The sequence below is a fragment of the Erpetoichthys calabaricus genome, chromosome 8, assembly GCF_900747795.2.
Source record: "Erpetoichthys calabaricus chromosome 8, fErpCal1.3, whole genome shotgun sequence".
NCBI classification, from domain to species: domain Eukaryota; kingdom Metazoa; phylum Chordata; class Cladistia; order Polypteriformes; family Polypteridae; genus Erpetoichthys; species Erpetoichthys calabaricus.
Window position 1 is genome coordinate 69,174,149 of NC_041401.2, and position 26,207 is coordinate 69,200,355.

General features: G+C 38.4%; 1 long non-coding RNA gene across 1 annotated transcript; it reads left to right on the forward strand.

The window, feature by feature from the left end:
* Positions 1-1,522: 1,522 nt before the first annotated feature.
* Positions 1,523-26,012, forward strand: LOC127529033 (uncharacterized). The gene is made up of 4 exons (XR_007935687.1): positions 1,523-1,763; positions 23,151-23,236; positions 23,630-23,730; positions 25,809-26,012. It is a non-coding gene; the product is annotated as an uncharacterized LOC127529033 (long non-coding RNA).
* The last annotated feature ends 195 nt before the right edge of the window (positions 26,013-26,207 follow it).

Below are 26,207 nucleotides of genomic sequence, written 5' to 3' on the forward strand. Positions count from 1 at the left end.
TGCCCTGCCTTCTCTCCTCACCTTATCCCACAGAGCACCTTTGGATTGCAACATCTGAGGACAAGACCCTCTCCCTCCTAATGGCCAGTAACTTCATCAGGCCCCTCTACAGGAGCGTGATAACATAGACTCACTGGCTTTGTGTACCAGAGCTGTGCAGCAGTGGCGTAAGCAGGAAGCAATTGCTCAAGATACTGGCAGACTGCGGCTGATCTTAATCTTTAGTGGTTATTGTTTTCCAGTTGTTTTTTGTTATTGAACCATTTTCTTTTCTTACTATTCTCATTTATACACATCAATCTGAAGTACAGATTATCACAGCCATAGAACTCGAGTAATTAGGAGGGATCCATCATAAAAGAAAAGCTTTACTTTGACATTCCTACAGTACACATGTGTAATTAGAATACATACAAAAATCCACAGAGAAACTCTTGATCTTGTAGATAAATAGATATGATTTAAATATGTCTTCCTGTTATAACATGTGCAAACTATGTAAGCCTTGCATGCAATTGGGGATTAACAATGTACCAAATACCAAAACTACAAGACATTGTTCATATTTAAAGCTACTTGCCAGCACTTGGTTCTGATTTACAAAAGTTTATATTTGCAAAGGTAAGGGTAGTAAGGGTAGTGTACTTTTGTTATAACTTCAAAGCAGATCTTTCTTTCTTTCAGCACGTTCCACTTTTATGCATGAGAGGATTTTCAGCAAAATAAAGCCTAGGATGCTGTGAGTATACAACTAGTTTTTTGACATGTGGATTACACAACACAAGTAATGAGATTTTTATTTGGAGGTTTTTATATTGTTTTCTGTTGTTCAGCATTGCTGCCCTTTGATGCCTATGGTATCAGTAATTGTGTTACCTTCATTCTCTGTGAAAGTATGCGATTAATGATTTTTCTTAGCCATTACTGCAAAAAAAAAAAACACACTGGGTAAGTAACATAAAAAATATTTTTAGGTGGAGTATTCCTTTAAAAGTTTGATAAATTTGAATGATGATGCTGTACATTCAGTAAATGCTTTCCCACCTAATTGGGGCAAAAATGCAGTTTGATGACTTTAAGTGTTCTCTGTGAAGGCTTATATTTTTTGAAGTGTCCCCTAATTTTGTAAAATTGCATGGTGTGTTTTATGCCTTCATGATAGAATGAATAACCCCAAGAAACATACCTGTACATGGACCCTGCTAAACGTCTGAAGTAATCACCCATCCAGCAACTGGGGGCATACAAAATAAAAAAAACTAATAATTCAGCATGTTGTTAATTTATATATTTGAGATTATTATTTTTTTCATATTCTTCAAACCTGCTTACAGCATTCTATTTATAAGGGTGAAAAGATAGAAAATACTCAATTAACCCATTCTACCACCTGCACACACACACAACTAGTCCTTCTTGTAAAATCCTAACCATTTACTATACAGTATTTGACACTTTTTTTTTTCTTCGTAATTGCAAACTTCCGCCTCTTTTCTGCAGACTAAATTAGGTCACCACTTTGCACTAAATAAAGGTTTCTTCTTCCACACTGTGGTCCTGAGCTGCTGCTCAGTTAAATTAAGCCGTTTGTTGTTCAGCAAAATACCACAGAGCTTCCTCGTGGTGGAGTCCTGCCATCTCCGCAAGGCACAGAAAGCACCTGAGAGACCATTTCAAGCAAAATGCACTTGTTAGAGTGCTTGATGGCACAGGAATGGGAGGACACTTGTGACAGCACCAGGGACTGAGGATGGACATTTCCTGTAAGTTCATTTCTGTGTATTTCTGTCATGAAGATGGTTGCTGTCACTAAGTAGGAGACTTTAAAATGGGATGTTTCTTCAGCTGCCATTAAAAAGAGTCTTGTGTGTTTTTGACATTCTCATGTTCTGTAAATGATAGAGAAGCATGTGAGACAAAAATTGGGAACCGCCATATAGGGGATTTTTGTGTTGTGTAAACCTGTGGAAATTAGCGTTTGCTGATTTTGTGATGATCAGCTGGATTTGGCAGGAGAGACGACTTCACTGGTGTGATGAACAAAGATGAATGAGTGTGTTGGCATACAGGTGAATATACGAGTATATATAGTGTGCTTAAACCTATACAAACATGCTGTGCCCTTTACAAAAATCATCAGAAATTAGTTAATGATGACACTTTCTAACAGAAGTAATAGTTTGCATTTATGAGAAATAAGTCATCTTTACTAATATGAAAGGGAAATGTATATAGTGGTTTAAAACTTTACTAATAAAGGAAAAGAAACAGACTGCTTAGATGTTTTCCCCCTGTAACCTAGTGGTTCTAACATTTAAGGTGCAACAAGTTGCCTTAAGATGGTGGTGCAGTGGTTATCACATTCATTTGACAGATCCACTCTCATGGAGCGCTAATATTGTAGAGTTTGCCGCTTGTCCTACTGACTTTGAGTGTTTTTCTCCGGTTACTCATCACAAAGCATGTATTAGCTGGCCCCTAATGAGTCTGGGTATGTGCATGAGTGGGCTACAACAGGCAGCCATAATATTAAATTTGCTTTATGGCACTATAAAATAATCTGGTTTGTCCCTGGTCTTTGTGAGGCTTCCTGGCTAGGTTATCAATTTTAAGAAAAGTACAAAAATGAAGACTTCACAGTTTAGGAGTATGCAGATGGTGTTTTACAGGAAGATGAGATTAAGTACAAGTTTTAGTCCAAAATTGAAATTGCAAATATTCCACCTCACTTCTCTTCAAGCAAAGTCTGTCACATTTGTCAGACTACTTGAAAAAACAGATGGGCACTACAAGTTAAAATGGCGTCATTTTCACTTGAGTGAAAATGAACCTTCCTTGAGCAAGGGTGTGAATCAAAATACACAACTTAACCTCAAGAATGAAAAGGTCATTGACTGTGAGTGACCAGCCTGTTTGTACTCTAGAAGCCTTGAGAGTTTGCACCCTTGGAAGCATGTCCAGGAAATGTGGCAGAGCAGGACCATCTGGGTGGTGGTTGTGTAATGGTGCAGGTTGTGGGATGTTCTGGCGTAAACAGAGCAATTGAATGCTTTATTTGTGTTCTTGATAAAGGCAAAGCCATCTGGTAAGTGTGCCAGAGCCAATCAATGGAGTGAAGTCAAGCATATTTTGGTTCAGAGCTTCATATTTTTTAATAAAGAGCACAGAGAGAATAAATGGAACACGGTAAAACTTGTGCTGTATTTGACATGAGGTGTCCTTTCACTGCAGTTTGTTAAGACTGAAAGGCAAGAAGAACAGCAATGAAGATTAATCTATTAAAATACATACAGTATATGCTTAATGAAATGCTAACGTCCCATCTGCTATCTATACTGCCTCTCTATAAACTTCTCTGCTCTCAGAATTTGTTCTTTTTGTGTATGATTGAACTCCATAATTCCTGTAACTCTTTGTTAGGTTGGAACCAAGAACTCTCCCTCTTTGTATTTCTCAATTTAGTGTAGTTTCACAACTAGATGTTTTAATCACATATTAATAAATCGAATGGCTTGCTGAATAATTGAATCTATAGACTACAGAAAGCATCTAAAGTAGGGCCGCTGGGGGAGATTGGGGTTCACAGACATCGCTGCAGGTCTCCATATTATTACAGGAGACCGCACCAGTGATTATAATCAATAATGTTATAAAGATGATGGAAGATGATTCATTCAACAGTGATTTAAAATTGCTACACATCACAATGCTGTATGGGCATCCAAACCTAAAATTAGAACTGCCTCATTATAAAATGGACTGAAATAAATGTGTTCCATCAAGAGACAGTCACGCTGTTCCCATTTGCTTTCTTTCTACTGTAATCTGGACGGTGACTCCAAAAAAATTGCCTTTCATTCTGTTTTACCGGTGTACGGTAGCATTGGCTTTTTAGGTGATGTAAAGTTTTGCTTTTATTAAAAACTGTAGTGTCATCAGATCATTTTAGAGTTACTATCACGTGTGCTCAGTCTAATGAAATTATTATCTGCATATTTGACCGACACAGCGCAGGACACCACTGTCCTTGTCCAGTGACCCAAATTTCATACTGTTGTTTATATATAATATCCTTCCATGCATTTTCTAAGCCTGTTTATAATAAAACATCAGAAAATAATAGGTAGCGGAGAACAAAGCAGTCAAGTTTCCTTTCACATACAATTGTGTGAAACTGACGCTAAACTTTGTTTCACCAAGCTCACTACAAAGGGTGTTTTAGAGTTTTAAACATTTTTTAGAACATTGCTCCTTAACAGCTTGGCAACTCCATACGCCACTTTTGCACCAATATATTTTTCAGAAGAGGGCCTAGAGGAAAATAAATGGGGGAAAAACTGCATTTTAGGAAGTTCTACATGGCTAAACACAACTCGCGATGAGACAAAAAGTCGTACAAGCTGTAATCCAGCGAGGGAATAAAATTGTTGTTCAAGTTAAATGAAAAGAAAATGCTGTATCTGTGTTATGATTTGTATTATTCGTTAATTTTTTTTATCCTTTGACCTAAACAAGGGGGGTTTAAAAATCAGGGATTCTGATTTTGAAGTGCTCATAATTTATTAGTATTTTGTTCCCAAGCTATATTCTTTTTTTTTATTGTTATTTAGTGGATCCCATTGTCATGACGTGGGTCTCAGTTGCCAGGGGTGTGGCCTCAAAAATTGGGAAATGAAGGGGTCAGTTAGATGAAGAGTTTAAAGGTTGTCTCTCTGAGTTTGAGAATAACAAACTTTTTTCCGATTGCTTCAAGTCTTTTTGATTTCCCAGTTCACAAAGTTCTGCTCGTCACTGACTTCATTTTGGATTTTGTTTTGGGTTCAAAGAAACATTGGTTTGATATTTGGTTTTGATCGTGGCTAGTTTATTTTGGCTTCATGTATCTCCCAGTCATTTCATCCCTCATACTATCTCTGTTGCATCAGTCAAATCTGGGTCTTAGATGAGATCTCGTTTTGGCCAGTATGAAACTCTTTGTGCACTGATAACAGTGTCCCCTCATCAGGCACATTACAATCTTGCTGCCTGATGGGAACTGTAGTCCCCACATACTGGATTTTGGGTTGCCCTCCAATCACAACTTCTCTCCTGATACAACCTACAAGCTGTATTCTAAGTTAGAGCAGCAGCAACTCACGTGAAAATTTTTTGAAAACTGGTTCAGCCACTTTTGCCTGATTGGCGAACAGACAAAAAAAAAAAGCTTATGATTGTTTATTTGTATATGTACTGTATATACACTCTCCGGCCGCTGTATTAAGTGCACCTTGCTAGTACGGAGGCGGACCTCCTTTTACTTTCAAAACTGCTGTAATTCTTTGTGACTTTGATTCAGCAAGGTGCTGGAAACATTCTTCTGGGATTTTGGTACATACTGACATGATAACATCATGCAGTTGCTGCAGGTTTGTCAGCTGCACATCCATGATGTAAATCTCCCATTCCTCCAGATCCCAAAGGTGCTCTATCAGATTGAGATCTGGTGACTGTGGAGGCCATTTGAGTACAGTGAACTCATTGCCATGTTCAGTAACCCAGTTTGAGATGATCTGAGCTTTGTGACATGGCGTGTTATCCTGTTGGAAGTAGCCATCATAAGATGGGTACACTGTGGTCATAAAGGGACGGACATGGTCAGCAACAATACTCGGGAAAGCTATGGCATTTACACAATGCTCAGTTGTTACTAAGGAGCCCAATGTGTGCCAAGAAAATATCCCCCACACGATTACACCAACACAACCAGCCTGAACTGTTGATATAAGGGAGGATGGATTCATTCTGTCTTGTTCACACCAAATTCTGACCCTACCATCTGAATGTCACAGCAGAAATTGAGACTCATCAGACCAGGCAACGTTTTTCCAATCTTCTATTATCCAATTTTGGTGAGCCCATGCAAAATGTTGCATCTGCTGGCTGTTCTTAGCTAATATCAGTGGCTTCCAGTGTGGTCTGCTTCAAGGTTGGGACGTGTTATGTATTTATCATTCTCTTCTACATACCTCGGTTGTAATGAGTGGTTATTTCAGTTACTGTTGCATTTCTATCAGCTCAAACCAGTCTGACCATTTTCCTTTGAACTCTGGCATCAACAAGGTATTTTTGCCCAGAGAACTGTCACTCACTGGATATTTCCCATTTTTCAGACCATTCTCTGTAAGCTATACAGATGGTCAAGCGTGAAAATCTCAGTTTCTGAAATAATCGTCCGTCTGACACCAACAGCCATGCCACATTCAAAGTCACTTAAATCACCTTTCTTCTCCATTCTGATGCTCAGTTAGAACATCAGCAGGTTATCTTGATAATGTCTATATGCCTAAATGTATTGAGTTGCTGCATTGATTGGCTGATTAGATATTTGCATTAACAAGCAATTGAGCAGGTGTACCTAATAAAGTGGCCAGAGTGTGAATACTGTATATGCAATGGTATTTGTATTTATATACAGTAGAACCTCTGGTCACAAACGTTTCAACACGTACAAATCGGGTTACGATCAAAAAGTTTGCCAAAATTTTGCATCTGTTCATGACCACACGCTCTGGTGGCGATCAAAAACACTGGCAGCCAGTTTCTCTACGCGCCAATGATTTGCCATTCTCCGTTTCCCATTTTCTTTTGTTTGCATATACACGGCCTAACAAAGCAGCTGATGTTGCAAAAGGAATTACAATGTTAACCAAGCAGAGGCCTCAAGTGCTTGAAGAGGTGGAAAAACTGTTGCTAGTGTGGTTGAACGAGAAGCAACTTGCAGGGGATAGCGTAAGTGAGGCGATCATATGTGCGAAAGCCAGGAAGATTCATGGTGATTTGCTGAAAACAAATCCTTCTTCGAGTGGCGAAGGTGAGGAATATAAAGCCAGTAGATGATGGTTTGAAAAGTTTTTGCAAGAGAAGTGGCATTTAATTTTTTTCTCCCTGTGTTTAAAACTCATAAAAAAGTGTTTACAGCGAGCAGTTCGTAAGGGTCTAGCGCAAACTCTTACAATGTTAGTTTTCTCTGTTGTTCAAGGTTTTTTCAGTGTTATTCAATGTTTTTACGTTTAGTTTACTATTACACTGTGCATTGTGTGGTATAATTAATTATTTTTGTGCTAAAAAAAAAATATATTTACATACGGTTTGTACAGTCTGGAACGGATTAATGTGTTTACATACAATTTTATGGGGAAGTTACGTTCGGGTCGCGTCCAGAGTTTTGGAATGAATTACAGTCGTGACCAGAGGTACCACCAGGTATATCCCATACCTAGCCAGGAGGCCATGGCAGTTAGGGGGCCCATAAAAGGGCAAGATATTACCTGCCCATCCACAAAGAAGGATTAAAAAAATTCTAAAACACAGGTGGCCACGTTGCTGTCTCGGAGGGATGGACCAAAGACCTTCAACTAGTGTGAGGCTATTGTGATGCTTGGACAGGGGAAGCAAACTATCAGTACTGCATGCCCTTCCGATATGCTAGATGGCAGCATCCTTGGGCTAGGGCCACATGGACTTCTGCAAGGTACGCTGGGAAATGCAGTCTTGTAGGGCAGCTTTGTCGGGTTCTGTGGGTGCTGACAAGGTTTGCTGCAGGCTTTCATTATCCTTACTTTATAGGACTTTTATTGAACTGGAAGTACTTCCATCAGAATATGCCCTAGCACTAGAATTACTCCTGGGTCCAACACAAAAGAAGCAGCTCAGTCTCATCTAGGCAAGTTGGAGTCTGGTGTGGAGGACGGACAAACTCACTTGGGAGGAAAGGAGAAGCAAGCAAGAGAGAAAAGAATCTGAATTGGTGATTGAGATTATTAACAGAGCCTTTTGTAAGGTAATTTATCATAATAAACCTTAATTTTGCACCTGGAACTTCTCTATGAGGTTAGGGGAGCTGCACAAGTGGCATAGTGGGCAGGATTTTCTGGCAGTCTGCTTGGCAGGAAGCTGCATTTAAAAATACTTTTCTTGTGGCCAAAAACACCTCAGACCCACCATACATGGGGCACCCTAAACATGACTGTTACCTTTAAAACCATTGGGAAGAGAACACCCAAGAAAGATGGCAACACTTCAAGCAACCAAGGTGCCCACCTGTATTTTGGCATTCTTTATCAGTTTTTGGGGACGGGCAGAGAACCTTTTCCCCTTCTTTGTGCCCCGTCACTGCCGTGGCCTAAATAAGGTAAATTGGTTTCAAGCTGCATTTAAAAAACTCTGCATGATGTTTTACTCAAACTATTATTGTTTTAATACTTGTTTTAGGCCCAGTCCACTTAGAGAGTGCTCTAAAAATCTTTGATCTCATTTCACCCCAGCGTATTGCACCAACAGAGGCGTCATGCAAGGAACCTTTTGTGACTAACATTACGGCCAAAAACCACCAGAACACGTGGTATATCATCCATGATCTATCCCCATAACTGAACTATTCTCACCCTCAAACAAATGCTGAATATTCCCTTCATTCATTTTGTGGTCTTATTTATTGTAAAGCAGAGTTGTGGGTAAGGGCATGCACACAACCATCTTAGAGTTGCTAATTTATCTCACCCACAAGCAGCCATGGGGGGAATGTGCAGACCGTTTGAACAAGTTCAACCCCTAAAGCTGTGAAAAGGAAACTCACACTGCTGAGACTCTGCAATTTCTTACTGACTTCTTAATGACTGCCATGCACACTCCTGTCAAGGCCATGATTCTTGACTTCAGATAAATAGCACATGATATTCAGTTTTAGAGCCCATCTACTGTGTTTTTCTCAAATATTTAAACTCCCCGAGAGTCATCAGTGGAGTGGAGCAAAGTAAGTTTTGAGGACATAAGGAAGAATCTACTGAGCTTGTGTTATTGCTATTTCTATATTTGACATCAAAGTAATGAAAGCCACAAAGCAGCTCATTTTGCTGATACTTGTAATCAAGGGCTGTCAGTCACTTTGTTGCAGCAGACATTGAAAGACCTGGACGTTCCACATTGTGAAGCCAGAACATCTTCTCTGAATCAACACATTAAGAAACTATGAATCTTCATTGTCCTTCTAAAAGGTATGTTGAGGAACTTAGTGTCAAATTTCATGACTATTGTGTCTCTGTGTTTGACTGACATATTGCACTATGTAGTGAGCCATATGAGGAAGGCATGGTGGCACAGTGCGTTGTCTCACACTGAGCCCTGGTTCAATGACTGTCTTTCTGGGTTTTGCACATTCTCCCATTCTCATGCAAAGTTATGTGAACTAGTCACTCTAAATAAGTAAGTATGTGCTTCGATGGACTAATGTCGCATCCAGGGTAGCTTCCTGCCTTGTGCCCAATGCTACTTGGATAGGCTTCATTCTCTACAACCCTGAACTGGATTACACCGGTTCAGTAATGGACTGACATGACTCCTTAGGCCAGTGGCACCTTACACAACTTCCAGTCGGAGGAAATGTCAAACTTGATGACTGCAGTTGCTGATCTTGTCGCCTGAGTATGTCAGATTACATGACTAGAAATCAACAGGGTATGTCAAGTTAGACAGCTGTGTGGCATCTTTCCAGCACAGTTTCATACTTCCAAAGTATCGCAAGCTCGACACATCCTGACAGCTAATAACCTGCGGCCAGACCAAGCCATGGCTGTACAAATGCTTTACAGATGTGGCGACTTCAGCCCCAATCTCTGCACCTTTTCTTTATTCTATCATGGTGCATAAAATGCGAGATATCAGACAGATGAGCTTCTCTTCTGTATTCCTTGTAGTTGCATTATATGTATTGTTCATCTGGGTGAGGGCTCAGTGATGGACAGTTCTTGCATACACAGAGCCCTCACCTACGACATATGACTAACTCAAATCGCCTGCCTGGATTAAGTCATTGGATATGTCAGGCTGCACCACTGGAATCTGCAGGAGTACCCTGTGACTTGCTAAGATTATAATTAAAACCTGCAACTGGAAAAGTTGTGTAATGTGACAGGCCCTTTACCCTTCAACAGGCTTCTTGGCTGCACCCTGCCACTTAAAGGTATGAGAGAATGAGCCCAAATGAAAGTTGTCCTTCACTTTTAGAACCCTTCTTGTCTGTAAAATTGTTTAAAAAGCTCTTCACTCTTGACATATTGTGAATGGTAAGCTCGCCGTGGCCTAACAGTGTGTTCTGTCCAAATCAGTTCTATCCTGTTTAAAATAATATTCTTCCCCTTTTTTCCGGCATTGTTCATAGCTGTCATTTTTTGTTTCACCTGTCAGACTTGTGTAGCATTTTGATAAAGCAAACAGCTAGCATTTCAAAGAATCTGAGCACACACTTGTGACAATCAGTATTGCAGAATCCATCAGCGTAATGTGGAAATTCTGGGTTTGAAATTGTGGCCATGCTTTTTTATCCACAATATAGAATTAGCATGATAGTTAACACAATTAAGTATGTTACTCAAATAGAAAATGTAAAACATAAATCAATCATTTATTACAGAAGAACCAATCTATAAACTGAAAAATATAAAATTCTGTTAGTCATGCAGTAAATATACATAGAACCATATACATTATATTTTTTATTAAAAAAGAAGAACCAATTTTACATAAGAGAAAAGTAATCTATACAAAAACCAAAAAAAACAATTGGTAACTAATAATACATTGCAATAGGATATATGAGAAATATTAACATATTTATATGAGGCTCCAATGCATTGATAAGATGAAAATCTCTATTAAAATTTCCACAAAGATTACAAAAGTTGAAAAAGTGAAACAATTGAAAGATTACAAGTGCCAATAAACATACCAAAGGACATGGAATAGTAACCTTCAAAGAAAATTTATATAAAAAAAGTGAGGTAGGGGTGATAAAAACAAACAGGGTGTCTAAAATTACATGCCTAATGAATATAACAAATGAAAAACAGTGGGAGCCCACTGAGTGGACCAGTGAAGGCCTGGAAGAGTGTGTGGCACTGAGCTATTACTGGGAGTTGTTTCACTGGACTCCTGACCCTTAAATGTGATACAATGTGTTGGCTGATGCGTTTCGTGGAAAGACCTCTTCTTCAGGGCTCAGCATACTAAGTTTAAACAATTGCATGAGGCCAGGCAGTCTCACAGTTGATCAAACTTTCTAGCAATAATCAGAAATGGGAGCTGACTGAAGGGGCTTGAATCCAGCTGAGACAGTCCCTGCACAGCACAGAGCAGTCGACAAATGTCTGAATGGAAATCGAGGCTTTTTTATATAAACTTAAATATATATGTTTCTATACTTGCATATATTTACTGCATGACTAGTGGAATTATATTTTTTCTGTTTTGGTTCTTCTGCACTAAATGATTGATTTATGCTTTACACTTTCTATTCGTCTTTTCTACTTAATCTTTCCTGCTTGTTGTATATTGTGGTTTAACAATCGGTAATCTGATTATTTTGTATTTTTTATGAATTTCATGGTAGTTTTATTTCATCTTATTTTTTATGTTATAGAATAAATAGTAAATCTTTGAATGGTACAGGAACTGACTCCTAAAAACTGACATGATTTTTAGAATGTTATTACCTTACCTTACCTTACCTTACACTGCTTGTAATTAGATGACAAGGTTAATTTAACTAAGGGAAGGAAATGAAAGAGAGAAAAGCAAAATAATGTTATGAAACTGTGTATGGGTTCATAATAGCTGGCCTCGTGAGAATGCCAGAATAAAAAAAGAGAGAGAAGTGAAAGAGACAGAAGTGTGCTGACAAGCCAGCTAGGAGCTCCCACAAAACCGTACATCTGGCACAAGAAACAGCGTGCGTCAGCAAAGAAGGAAATGGAACCTGAGTGTCAGCAAGAAGAGGCCAGGGTTTTCAGATGAGAAGTGCACAGTAAAGACTCCCAAAAGTTTGGAAAAGGAGAACATGCTGCACTGGGAAGATGATGACATCATATAAAGGGATAAAAAAAAAAAAACAACATCAGTGATGCAGACGGTCTATAGGGTGAGTGTGAATGTAAAGGAAGTTAGAATGGCCTGTAACCTGGTATGGCTTACTAAAGTTTTACAAGGAATATTTGCTGGCAAACCTGCAACAATTCTTCTGTTTTACTTTATAAATAACCTTGCTCTGTGTTTTAATTTCACCTTGGGAACAAATAATTATCCATCTGTCTATCTGTATGTCTGTCTGTCAGTCATGTAGTGCATCTATCTATCTATCTATCTATCTATCTATCTATCTATCTATCTATCTATCTATCTATCTATCTATCTATCTATCTATCTATCTATCTATCTATCTATCTATCTATCTATCTATCTATCTATCTATCTATCTATCTATCTAATGTATGTATGTAAGACCCCAGCCGCCCCTTCAAACTTGTGTTGAAGTAAGCAGGTTCAATGAATAACGTGATGGTGTATTTTACTTTAATGTAAATGAAAGTTTGGTCATGGGGTCAAAATTTTGCTACTGAATGAATTTCTGATATACTGTGACCTTTAAAATGCAGAGAAAAGTTGATTTTAGCATGGTGTTTGTAGAAACCTATGTACAGTGATAACTTCCAAAACAATCGAGTGATCTTTTTTAAACCAGTTGTGCTGTGTTTGCCTTGTTCAAGGCTCCAGGCCTGTTGCTTTTGGTCCAGTTCTTACCTCATTATCCTTCAGAAACAGTCTGAAGTATGTTCAATGACAACTACAGCAGAAAATGTTTCATTTAAAGAAAGACTTTTGCCATCTGCTCCATTTAGTAATGCGAACAGACCTATTGATTTTTAAAGTTCTTTCAGAAGTAGTTATTTAAATATACAGGTATGCATGCAAGCACACACACTCCAAAAAATGAATAAGTGAAGATAGCTAACAGTTTGTTTGCCCTACTGGAGCACATGCTGGTTGATGAAGAGAAAGAAATGCACACTCATAAACGCACAAAGACACCACATACACATTTGTAAAGGTCAACGTGCACAGAGGCAGTAAGCCCCCCTCTACCAGTCTGTGTGTCTGGGCAGCTTGGTAACTTCATGTGACTCAATGTTCTTACCTTCAAATTAAATATTACTGAAGTTGTTCACTTGATTCAATTTCCTGTTCATTTGATTTTACATTTATTCAAATTTATAATAAATATTATATATGTTAATGTATATGATTGTATATTATTGCACAGTACAATTTGTTGTATTGTAAAATCCTCTGTTGGGTGATTTCCTGTGGTATTGCTAAAATTGAAATTAAATGAAGGTTCTGTGTGGACTATTCCATACTTATTTTTTACATATATAAATTAAGTTATAGTAAGTGATTATACGAGTTTCATATTCAAACTCAGGTTCTGCCATTTTGAATGCTTTCCTCTATCACATTTTGATGTTAAAATGGAGGTGTGCTGGCTTTAATGTCTAATGTAATGATGCATATAGTCATGTTTTCTTTGTCATTTTAAGATTGCATTAAGCATAGGCAACTATAATATCCATGTATTTGAATATATTGTGTGCCATAATTCACAGATGTCTTCAGGTGCAGTCACACTAAATGCACACAGCATGTATGGGAGATGGCTTTGTTGGTAATGGAGCCATGTGACCCAGCAGCAATGTTTATAATCTTATATATTTTTTGCCTATATTTATTTTTAAGCATTTTGCTTACTGGCTGAAGTAGTTAACCGTAGAGGAACAAGCTGACAACTGTAGTCTGTGCTTTTTAGGAGTGAAAATATGAGTAAACATGTCCAAACATTATAAATTGAAGACTTTGTTAGGCACCTCCACTACATGACGGGTATTTTCAGTTAAACTAATTATAAGATAAACAAGTTAAACCTGAGATGACACAGTTGACCATTGTTTAGTGCTTTTGCCTTGCAACTACAGAATCCCAGTCTGAGTTTGTACTTTCTCACCTTGTCTTTGTCATTGTCCTCCTATTTGCCAAAGATATACAGTACGTGTTAGATTAACTGGGGGGGCTTTAATTTGGCCCCGGTATAAAAGTGTGTGTGCATGTCCTCTGGGATGGACAAGTGGTCCATCTGGCATTGACTGTAGCCATACAGGACTTACTGGGCCAACGTACAGTGGATTCCCCAATAACTCAACATATATATACATTAGGGCTGGCCAAGTTAACTGGCAGCAACAGATGTTTTATGTTGATTTATGTGTGAAAGCTTTGCTTTGAGCACTTTTCAGAAAAACTGAGTTTTTTGGAAAAAATATTAGCCCTTAAAGAGTTGCTACTGAACAGACTGTGTATGCTGCTCCCTGATAAAAGAAAATGTTTCTGCTGGTATCTGTTCAGATAAAAAAGAAAACCGATTTAGAAATGTTAACTTGCTATTGCTCAGAAGGTGCCTGTTATAATGTTGTGATCGTGGCTCTGGACTCTGAGGGTAACTTGTTTTTCTATAACAAACTAGATAAAACGTTAATGCCCCAGCAGTGGCAAATAGCTTTGGTTTTATATTTGATTTGATTACATTAATGTTTAAGCTGAGATTTAAAAGACATATTTTAACTGCTACTACTTAAAGGGAATACAGGCTGTTAAAGAGCACCTTATTTGTATAAAATGTTTGCAAACCAAATACACGCAATACACTACTTTTGAGTTCATTATTGAATTTTGCACATAACAATGTGATTGTCTGTGATTAATCACGATTAAAAATTTTAATCCCTGCCCAGCACTAATATACTGTGTGTGTGTAAATATATATATATATATATATATATATATATATATATATATATATATATATATATATATATAATGTATGTGTGTGTGTACAGTGGGGGAAATACGTTTTTGAGCCCCTGCTGAATTTGTAAGTTTGCTCACTTACAAAGAAATAAACAGTCTCTAATTTTTATGGTAGTTTTGTTTTAATGGAGAGAGACAGAATATCAACCAAAAATTCAGAAAAACCACATTACATAAAAGTTATAAATTGATTTGTATGTCATTGAGGGAAATAAGTATTTGATCCCCTGAATTCTGGCTCTCACAGATTGACTGTGTGCCCATGTGGCACACAGATTTCAATCAATCAATCAATTTCAGATACTCCTGATCTCAATTCATTATGTGTATAAAGCACACCTGTCCACAGAATCAATTTCTTCCATTCCATCCTCTCCACCACCATTGGCAAAACCAAAGAGCTGTCAAAGGACGACAGGGACAAGATTGTAGACCTGCACAAGCCTAGAGTGGGCTACAAGGCCATCAACAAGAAGCTTGGTGAGAAGGTGATAGCTGTTGGTGTGATTATTCAGAAATGGAAGAAATATAAAATGACCATCAATCACCCTGCTGTCTCCCTGTACAGAATTCTGTACAAGCTCAGCTGCCTTCTCTCCCATTTATGTTTGTTTGTCTGGCTTTGCCAACACTGCCCAAATTGTGCCTCTAAGTTGACATAGCGTGACTTCATGCCCTGCAGCCAACTGCCATCTTTCCCAAGATGCTTGCAGTGTGTTTTCTGTTAGCTCGGGCATGTCAGGTCACTTTAACAGTAAAGGTGACTTCACGAAATGGAAGGATGGAACACTTATTGTATTCAATTATAGATCTGCCATTTTGTCTCACTGAAAATTTAAAAAATTATTTTTTGTATCAGAGTTATGAAATATTATTTTAATAATTAGCATCGCTGAATGGACCCTGTATGAGTAGGAGTGGGCATGTGTGCAATACATGCCCTGTAATGGACTTGTGTCCTGTCCAGGGTTGGTGCCTGCCTTGCTCTTTATGATGGGTGACTCTAAATTGGATAACCTGATATGGAAAAGGAATGAATTTGTTTTAGTCTCTAAGTTCCCAAAATTGTAAGTATTTGAGTTTATTTATATATTTACTTTGAAAGGTGCGGTACACCAGTTCCTATTTTAGTGTGAGTTTTACTACTATGAATATTTAAGATCCATTTTATGGTATATTCATTTTAATTATATTTTACGACTACTACGGAAAAACGTTTTATATTTTATTAACACATAATACACAACATTCTCAAACTCTCTTAATCCAAATAAAGGTTGTGGGAGCTGTAGCCCATCCCAGCAACATTAAGCAGGAACCCACCCTGCATCACAGAGGCTTGTCATACACACATCCATGTGGTGTCAGTTTAGGATCACCGATTAACTGAACACACAGACACTCCTTTGGGATGTAGAAGGAAAAGTGTGTAGAAAATGCCACGCTGACATGTCAAGAGTGTGCAGATGACACAAAGCCTACAACTTGCTTTGAAACATTCACATCTAGGATGTTGGATGTGTGAGGCCGCAGGGTGAAGCAGCACACCATCAGGTCATCACATTTTATTGACGATTTAGATTTTTTTTTTCTCAAAAGTACTATTAAGAGAAATGTACAATATAATTATAAAGCCCTGTGCTTTTTCACATACAAGCAGCTTATTTCTTGTTATATGACTTATCAAAGAGTTCTGTTTTTTTCCCCATCAGAAAAAGTATCTCTGGCTGTCTTATTTTGTCCTCAAACACAGTATACCCCACCTATCAAGCAGACAATTTCATTAAGAGAGAATCTTCCATTATCTTGTCCTCTTTTCGGCCATGTCTCTTTCTGTGGTTTTTCTCAGTTGTTTCCTACTCTCTGACTCTTACAGCTACACATTTGGTTTTATCAGTTGTTTCACATACAGGCGTTACTGAATTTTGCCCGTCTATGACTCATTGTTTCTGTATAAAGGATGTGGTCGTTGAGAAAAGGCTCTGCAGGAGACCATCTCTGACCCATGACTGATGTGGGTGACAATGCACTCACTGTACATGTGCAACGTGAGCAACCAACTGCATCGAAATTTACTTGACTTTCCACTTCAGAAAAGGTGCAAAGATGTGTTTATAACCTACTGTAATAAAAGATCAAACTGAGAGCTTATCTATGGATAACTAAGTGGACCGTTCGCAGTCCATCACTGCAGTTCTAGGCCCCAGTTACTTTTATAAACTAATTTGCTCCTTGGGTCCCTCAGTATTAAAACAGCCACTCTGGGAGGCTGAAGTCTCATATCGTGATCCTGACCTGGCAGCTTTCATTATGGATTTTTCTCCAGTGTACCTGGAAGGGTGAGAGAGTCCGCCATTGTGCTCAAGGCCCCTTGTTAACAGCTCGATTGGTCATTTGGCTTTTGGAGATGATCCAGTAGCCCAAGTTCAGTCTCCGCCACTGCAGTCATGTCTAGGAGGACACGTGACTGACATAGATGAAGTGTCTCCTTAAGTGACTGCCTGAGCAGAAACATCTGACTTATCCAGCATCTTCTTGGATCTCAAAGACTTGCATGTTGGGTTGTAGAAATGCTTCATCCTAAAAAAGAATATTTTTTATATCCTACTTACACAATGTAGTTTATAGTGATGGACAAGAAAAGATTTTAATTTCATGTTTGTTTGCAGAATGGAGATAAAAATGTTTCTGAACAGAACTGAACGTCTATGGTGAGCAATGGTGGACAACAACAAACAATACCATACACCTATGAAAAAAATCCTTATGTTACTCGAGTCACATAATCCACATCTTAAGTCATCCAGTCATATGCTCACAATGCCCCAAACATAAATATTCTTACTTTGAAATGGTTAAACTAGCTGTTGAAATCTAAGTAATCGACATTGACCTCATTTGTAGTGCATAATGCGATGCATGCGTCTCTGTTATATGCCATTTGTTATGGGATTCGTAAAAGCATTGTTGATGTTTGTGATGTGCCATCTGTTGGAATGGAAAATGCAATGCATTTTATCAGCACAAATGTCTGCTGTGCCATCTTTTGGAATGACAGAGACATAGCAACAGGACGGACACACAGACATCCATTTATTAAGGTGGTTAAATCACCTTCGGAAAATGGCCAAGTACATAAAAATTGAATTGTTTGGAATGTTGTGGACATACAAATGGATAACTTTGAATGTGAATTGTGCAACATGAGTAATGTGAGATATTTTATGGACTTTTTTATATTGTTCACTCTTGTCCACTTACGACTCCTATTCTATCAGAAACTTTATTATCTCAATTCTGCTTTAAAACATGTGATGAAAATTGTCACTACAAACTACACAAGGTTAGTAAAATGTAATAAAATCTCTTTTGGGTAAAGTATTCCTTTAATTTGGCACTCCAAATTGCTCCACTATGGAGATGAGTGTGAGTACAACCCAAGGTGGAATGTTGTCCCAACTAGGGTGGGTTCTTGTCTTTCACGAGTGGGCTGTGGTTTCCCGTGACTCTGTATTGGTCTTTTTAAAGCAAAATTATCAGAATTTCCTTTTTCTCGGGTAGTGGATTTTAGAAGTATCAAATCTCTTCAGGTTTGATTCCCACTGGGTACTATGGAATACCATTTGTGCCAAAATTAAAAAAAATAAGATTACAGTTATGAAATAAATAACTACATGCAAAAGTACAGTGATATATATAAATGAGTAAATAAATTGTGAAAAAAGCAATTAATTTAGTCTTCTAATTATTATGAAAAGTCATCTAACTATTATGTAATACAAAATCATTATTGTTATTAAAGGTTTTATTTCACAATGGCCATATTTTTAAGGACCATTTTTATTTCACAGTGTGACTTTTCCAAATGGCTCTTATTTATTTCCCAATGCCTTTTTTCATGATGGTTCCGTCACTTATCAATGAAAATAAGTACTGCATCCCATTTACCATTGAAGTCAGATGTTGGATTTGGGAATGACATTACATCTGAGTTGCCTTCTTTCCCAATAAACTCTAGCTGTGGACCAGCAAAACATTCAGAAAACCAATATGGATGTGTCTAGGGAAATGTTTCTTGTGCTTGCTCCATCAGAATAAATAGCAGTTGATAAAAATGCATCACGGTATGTCGTGTATCCAAACATTGTAGCAACATGTCCACAGATAGAAGTTGGACAGTACTATGTGTATGACTAATTTAATAAGACACAAATATGAGAAATGCTAATAAACAGCAGAATAATACAGATTTCACTAAAATTTGTAACATCGCCATTTTGGATTGACATCCTGATCTGAAGTTAACTCAGACTTGATAGACCAGGCCTGAGTTTCCGAATTGGAAAATTGACTTAAGAGGGAGTTCCAGTTGAGAAGTCCGACTAGGAACTCAGAAATTCAGACTTCCCACTTCAAATGGAATGCAACATAAGACCACCTGGCTTAACCTGTTTCTATTGGTTAATCATTTGCTGTTGATTACTTTTCCCTGGTGGTAAACTATTTGAGACAAATAGGCCAACAGTTGGAAATACTCAGACACTTAAGTGCTCTTAAAAATGTTGATGTTGTTGAAGACTTTAGTAGTTTAAGACTAACTGAGAGCCTTACTCACAAAAAAAATGCGCGTGAAGAATTCACATAGCCACGCATTAATGTTAAACGTCAATGGCCAGAAATTCAACCTGACATTCTTCCTGGAAAACTTTGTAAAGTGTTTGACTCAGTTGATCGAGTTGCTCTATGGAACACCCTGAGACTTTGTGGGACCCTCCTGAAGTTGCTGCGGATATCATAGCCAGCCTTTACACTGGTACTGCGAGTGCTGTGCAGAGTAAAGGCAGAACCTCTGCGTTTTTACCAGCTGATTCTGAGGTTTGTCAGGGGTGTGTTCTTGCTCCTACTCTGTTCAATGCTTGCATGGACTGGGTGTTGGGCAGGACCATGGGGTCCAGAGGCTGATTGGGATCCTCGAGAAAGTGAGCAAGGACTCTGATTGTCTGGGCTTGCAAGCATCCTGGATAAGAAACAAGATCCATAGCTTTAATGACCTCTTGGGCACAGCCATCAGCAGTGTGTCTGTCTGTGGAGACAATGTTTACACCATTGAGAGATTTTCTTACCTCGGCAGTGACTTTCACGTCTCTGGTGACTCTTCCTATGAAGTCAGTATATGGGTTAGGAGAGCATGGGGGGGTCATGAGGTTGCTGGAAATGGGTGTGTGGTGCTCCTAATATCTTTGCAAAGGGACAAAGATCCAAGTCTTTAGAGTCCTGGTGCTTCCTGTTTTGCTATATGGCTGTAAGCTATGGACAGCATTCTGAGACAAAGACTGGACTCCTTTGGTGCTGTGTCTTTTCAGAGAATCCGTGGATACCGCTGGTTTGACTTTGTGTTGAATGAGCGGTTGCTCACGGAGTCCAGAATGAGACACATTACCTGCATTGTGAGGGAGTGTCAGTTACGGCACTATGGCCAGGTGCCGCAATTCCCCAAAGGTGATCTGGCTCGCCGAATCCTCATTGTTGAGGAACTTGAGTGGCTAAACTAGGCCAAGGGGACGCCCATGTAACACCTGGCTGCAGCAGATAGATGGTCATTTCTGGAGGGTGGGACTGGCTGGGGGGATACCAACCAGGATCATGAGCTGTTCTGTTCTGTGGTGGGTGTGGCAACGTACTGTACCAGTGCATGCTCCCCAAACTGACCTGACCTGATACTTCCAGATGATATTCTGTGCAGACACTGTACTCAATTGATCTTCAGCTACCCAGAATCTCTTCATCAGCGTGAATAATTTGAGGATCAATTTTGAGCATTCCTCAATATATTGTCAATTTGTCTTAAAACAGTGTCATGCTGTAACCGACAGGCTGCGCTTCAGATTGGCAGCACCCCACCACAGGGCTAGATGCTTGACTGACAGTAAGCCCGTTGGAAAGAAACAGGGAGGGAACCCCTGCATTCCACAAGCTTCAAGATCATTCAAGACGATGGACAGAGACTTTAAAATAGAGAATGGGTTGTTACTGTTTTGTTACTGATTTGGGGAGAAGGAAAGCGAGGGAGAGACAGAACGACCGTGAAAGGGCAATCACAGCTACCACCGGCAGTGTTACATTAAGGAGGGGTACAGAGCGCAACCAGCAGTGGGTCTTCTTTTACCAGGTGTATCCCCTGGAATGTAACAGTGAGAACAGTGAAGTTGTTAGGCTTTTAATGTTCATTCTTTTATCATTTAATAAATACACCCATTGCTTGGTACAGTTACAATATGTTAAACCGTGTTTATACATTTCTCCTGCAAAACTAAGTATCATAATGCTTACTGCCTCTGTGTTTTGTCAGATTGAATGTGAGGAAAGAACAAGTAATGCTAAAAGATTTGTGGGTAACCCAAGGTCCAGCCAGTTGGTCCTGGTTGTCAGTTGACAAAACCTTCATAAACGAGCTATTCGGAAAAGTCGCTTTGTGAAATAAAAAAGGGTCTTTACAAATAAGCCCATTGTAAAATAAAATCTGCAATAATAATAACATAATGATTTTGTATTTCATATTAGTTTGTTGTCTTTTCATAACAATTAGATGACTTTTATTTAATTAACTAGGAGGCTCTGCCCCCTGCTTACTTTGCTCACCAACCCCCACTCGCAAATGGGGAAGTGGATGTACAATTTAAACAGATTGTTATTTTCATGGGAATCGCTACATATGCATCATAGACCTAACTATTTTACATTACAGCAAGTAATTAACCATAGTAAAAAATAGTAAAATGAAATAAATTGAAAGAAAATTATGTTTCATGTTGCGTTAGAGGTATTCATTGCGTTATACGTTTTTGTTCTGTTTGGCTTTGAAATTAACATGCAAATACTTTTTAAACTTACACTTATACTGTAAAACTTCAGTAAAACAATTTTTTTAATTAACTTTTCGTCAATATCAAATTGAATTTTGATTCCGTGTTTGGACTTACATCGTGACAACATAACATATAACTGCCCGTGAGTGAATATCGTTTCATTCTCTCTAATAAATAAACCAACTTTTTCGAATGTTTGTCCCTGTGATTTGTTAATTGTCATAGCAAAAGCTATTCTAACGGGAAATTAAATGTTTTAATACGAATGGCATATCAAGATCTCAATTGGTGTCTAATGGTATCAGGGGAAGATGTACTATATTACCTTTCTTGTCGCCCGTTAAAATTTTACATGCCATTTCCGTGTAACTGAGTAACAGTTTTTCCGTTAATTCATTTGACTTCATCGTTTCTCTGTGTTAGGATTGCCCATGTACTCATTTCTTCTGTTGATAACCATTCGGGATGAAATTCTTCAATAAGATTTTGACATCATAAGTCTTTTTTTTATTGGGAACTTAAAGTGAGGAAAATGTAAAAATCTATAAGAGCTGAGAACGCAGTAATGTATCTGACAAAAAACATTCACACGAATGAGCGGTGAGAGGACCGTGGGCATGGTTGGAAATGGTTGAGAGGAGGGCAGGACTTGACAAAATCTCTTGGAAAAAGTCTCATCTCAAGATCTTCTTTTATAATAGAGAGACATGTTTTTTCATAACTGACATAATGTATTTTTCCATACGATAATTTATTTCATAACTACTATTTTATTTACTCCATTTTGGAAAAAAATGCTATCCCATTGCGTACAGGTAAGGAGCCAGTCCTGAGTGTGATGCCAGCACTTTTATTTTATTCTTACCACATTTAGCATGCATAGCCATGCTGTTTCTTCAGTGTTCTTTGTATGGGTACTTCCACCTGTAGAAAGCAGCCATTTTGTTATATGCAGGACATGCCCCTTTGATTAGTACAAACTGATCAGGCATCTTTAGCAGCTGTCTCTACTTGTCAGATATTAGTTTCCATCATAATGCTGATTGTAATAAATTAGACAGCCTGAATAAATATTGTGGATTAACCCAGTGTGGGTGACCAGAAAATAGGTAAATGAGTCTCCATTCACAGATTACCAGAATTAGGGAAACTGAGCTTAGTGCGAGAGAAGAATTCAGTTAATGGTGGTGAAGGGTGAAGTACAAATGAAAACCTCCAGAATAACCCAAGTTCAATAGCTGTGGCTTAGTGGTCAGTGACTCAGAGTGGCAAGGTGTCTGGGCCAGCTAACCTTGAGTATTATGTTTGACTGCAGGAGATGCCTTGAAATCAAATGGAATGAATCTGTATGCAATTGAATCTTGCTCAGACACTCTTACACTAAAAGAAAGTGCATTAGCTGACACAAAACAACCAACCCCTGCATTCTTTAAGAAGTCAGGCTGTCAAATTTTATGAGAGATCCTTCTTAATGGATTTTTAAGAGTGGTGCTTTATAGCTTCCTTCACCACGCAAAAACAATGTTTCTCATTTGTTGTTTCTTTTCTCTCATATAGTCCCTTCCAAATCTTGATAGATGTCACTGCACAACAAGACATTTTATAATACGACTTCTCCTCCAACACACAATTTAATGGCACAGGTAAGTTAACAAGATTCATCTGCCCTGGCTGCTGGCTCACTGCTGTGCTGAAGTGAAAATAAGCTGTACTTCATTTTGGAATCTGTGGACGGAGGACAAGCCAATTCACCTCAAAGAAAGTCCAGCATCAGCAAGAATGACACCGTGTGTGTGCCACCATATATTGGATGTTTATATAAATGTGAACAGGATGTCGCCATGTTTCCTCTGCAACTGGCAATGAACCTAAACAGTTTGACAATACCCTACCTATTGCAGACACTACGCAGCCGCTAATGTGGCATTATTTTTGTCTGTCTCCTACCCAATATTGACCTGGGTGGGCGCACAATGACAATCCTGTCTTCTCTCATTAGTCTGGCTGCTAACACAACTGTTTTCACTCTTCCAGAGAAACACAGCATGAATGATCATTTTCAGTTATACCTTTTTGGCGCTTTCGGGATTGCCACAGTCCTGGCAATAGCCCTGCTCTTCGTACTGTACTGTAAAAAGTAAGCACTTAACTTTATCTTTCCTGTATTTATTGTATAGCTTGAACGATGGATGAAAAAGGCCACACTTAAGCCTAAGCAGAACATTAAAATGTCAAATGCAAAAGATACGAGTCAGGATTGTGAAGATGTATGCATGTATGTCCCTTGTATTCAAATAGTAAAAGGTGTGTGTGGTAACATACTAAGCACTCTCAGAAGATATGGAGGTTGTTTCTAGAAGTACAGTAGTTTTTTAGCTTTACTCATAAAAATGTATTTTATTTTGACTCAATATGTAATGTATTCACATATAGTATCAAGTGGCCCATTTCGTATGGATGTGAAATTCTTACATTGTTTAAAGTTTTTGGTAAACTTTTCCTGCTCCATTAACTAGGCTTTTCCTCCCTAACACAGAATTAGGAAAAAGTAAATTCAAGAGTAAATGACACATTTTTTGTATTTTCTGTATTTTTGATTTAATTGACAAAGATTAAAAAATCTAGTTTATATACTTACAGGGAAAACAGGATTACATAATTTTAAAAATGATTGACTGCATCGTTTAAAACTGTTCACAGTGAATGGTGTCACACAGTAGTTCTGATATAAAGTGTCATTTAGGTATGCTTTAACTGTCTGTCCATTATCTGTTCCTGCTCTGTCCCTCTTTAAAGATCGTTTATCCATAACATAACATTCTCTGACCTACCTAATCCAATTCAGGGTTGTGAGGGGCTGAGCCAATTCTAGCAGCATTGAGTGCAAGGCAGGAAGCAGCCATGGATGCAGTGCTGGTCCATCACAAGGCATTCTGTACTATAATATTACATCATATATAATCATATTGTTATAATTATTATTATTGTTATATTTAAAGAATTTTCTGAGATAGACCTGTTGCTATTGCCTAGGTAGTTTTATGTGGTATGTATGTACAGTATATGTTTTTAGTAGATTGTGTTTGTGTTAAGAAATTTCCTCACTGTGTGAAATATATTTTAAAATGGGTGCTTTCTGTAGTGTTATGTATATGTATTGGTTTCTAATGTCTGTAGGCTTTTGTGTAGTGTATGTAGGACGACAATGGGCACAATGATCACCTTGTCCATTCTGCACAAGTGCCGTATTTCATCCGTCATTATTACTGAGTAATGTACTGGTCAAAAGTTTTAGAACACCTGTATGAAAATCAGTGCTTCTCTACAGACAAGGGGTTTGTAATTAACCAACAATAGTTATCAATCCCGGTGGTATTATGCTATTGGGCAGATTCGGAGGGTGCAGGGGTTGCTGGGAAGACGGTTAATTAAGCAGCCTCTTTAAAAAGGAGCCAAAAAGACACTGAGGGAATCGCAATCATCTTTGTATATTTGTTTCTATGCATCACTCACTATTGAATTACAGTTTCATTCCGGATTTATGTGATTGTCTTGTGCTTGCTTGTTTATGTGATTTTCTCAGAGTTGGTAAACATCTACGTCTGGGAGCGCTCCCAACTTTTCCAGATGTTCACACAACATCTGGAATGTGGTAGGAGAAATCATTCAGGAAACTGTTCACTTGGCATCTCAACTCATGCTCTCCATCATCCACGCCTGTTGGATGGGACTGTGTTGTTAAGTGTTGATTGTTCATCGTCTAGTGCTTGGGGTTTCATTAGGTTTCTTTTGCATAATGCTCATAAATTATTATTACCGCTGGGGACACTGTTTTTTTAATATTGTGTTGTTTTTTTTCTCTTCATTATTTGCTTACTATAACTTTAATTTCCTTATTATATCCCTATTATTGATTGATTAATTGAGCTTCTTTATCAGTGCCTCTGTGTGAGTGTGCGTGCCAAACCAAGGCTGGGTGTGTTCCTGGCGTCCCAGTAGTAAAATAAAAAAATCATTGTTTTGGTACGGTGTGGATCTTAGCATTCTTGCGACAGATACAGACCACAAGAGAGGGAAGTAATGTGTAGTTAAGGAAGAGCTTCTGAGGGCCACAAACAGTCTACTGCGCCATTAGCTATCAGCATATGAGGCCTTTCCCCTAGTTTATTAAATATTTTAACTTTATGAACTTAAAATTCCAAAATGTTCCCACAGGTACCGGCATTTATACCAAGAGCTAAAACTGCTCCAACATGCCAACAAACTCACTCACATTTCCAACGACATGTCCCATGAAAATGTGCCGGACGCCTCTGTGCAGTGCATGCGTTACCAGGTTGAGATGGAATGTGTAACAAGTGGCACCTTACGCAGGGAAACAGAGCCACATTACAACAGATCTGTGTGGAAGCCTCCAGCAACGGAAGTTGTTGAGTTTGAGTATGCGACGTGATAGGATTTGAATGTATATGGAACATACACATCTGGAAACCACTGGGAACAGCATTCCATTTATAGGTAGAGAGGAAAAATACATTATTCTGGGACACCATGTTAAGGCAAGGCACACAGAACTTTGTAAGCTGGTGATGAGGGCATGGCCGTAGTTTTCAT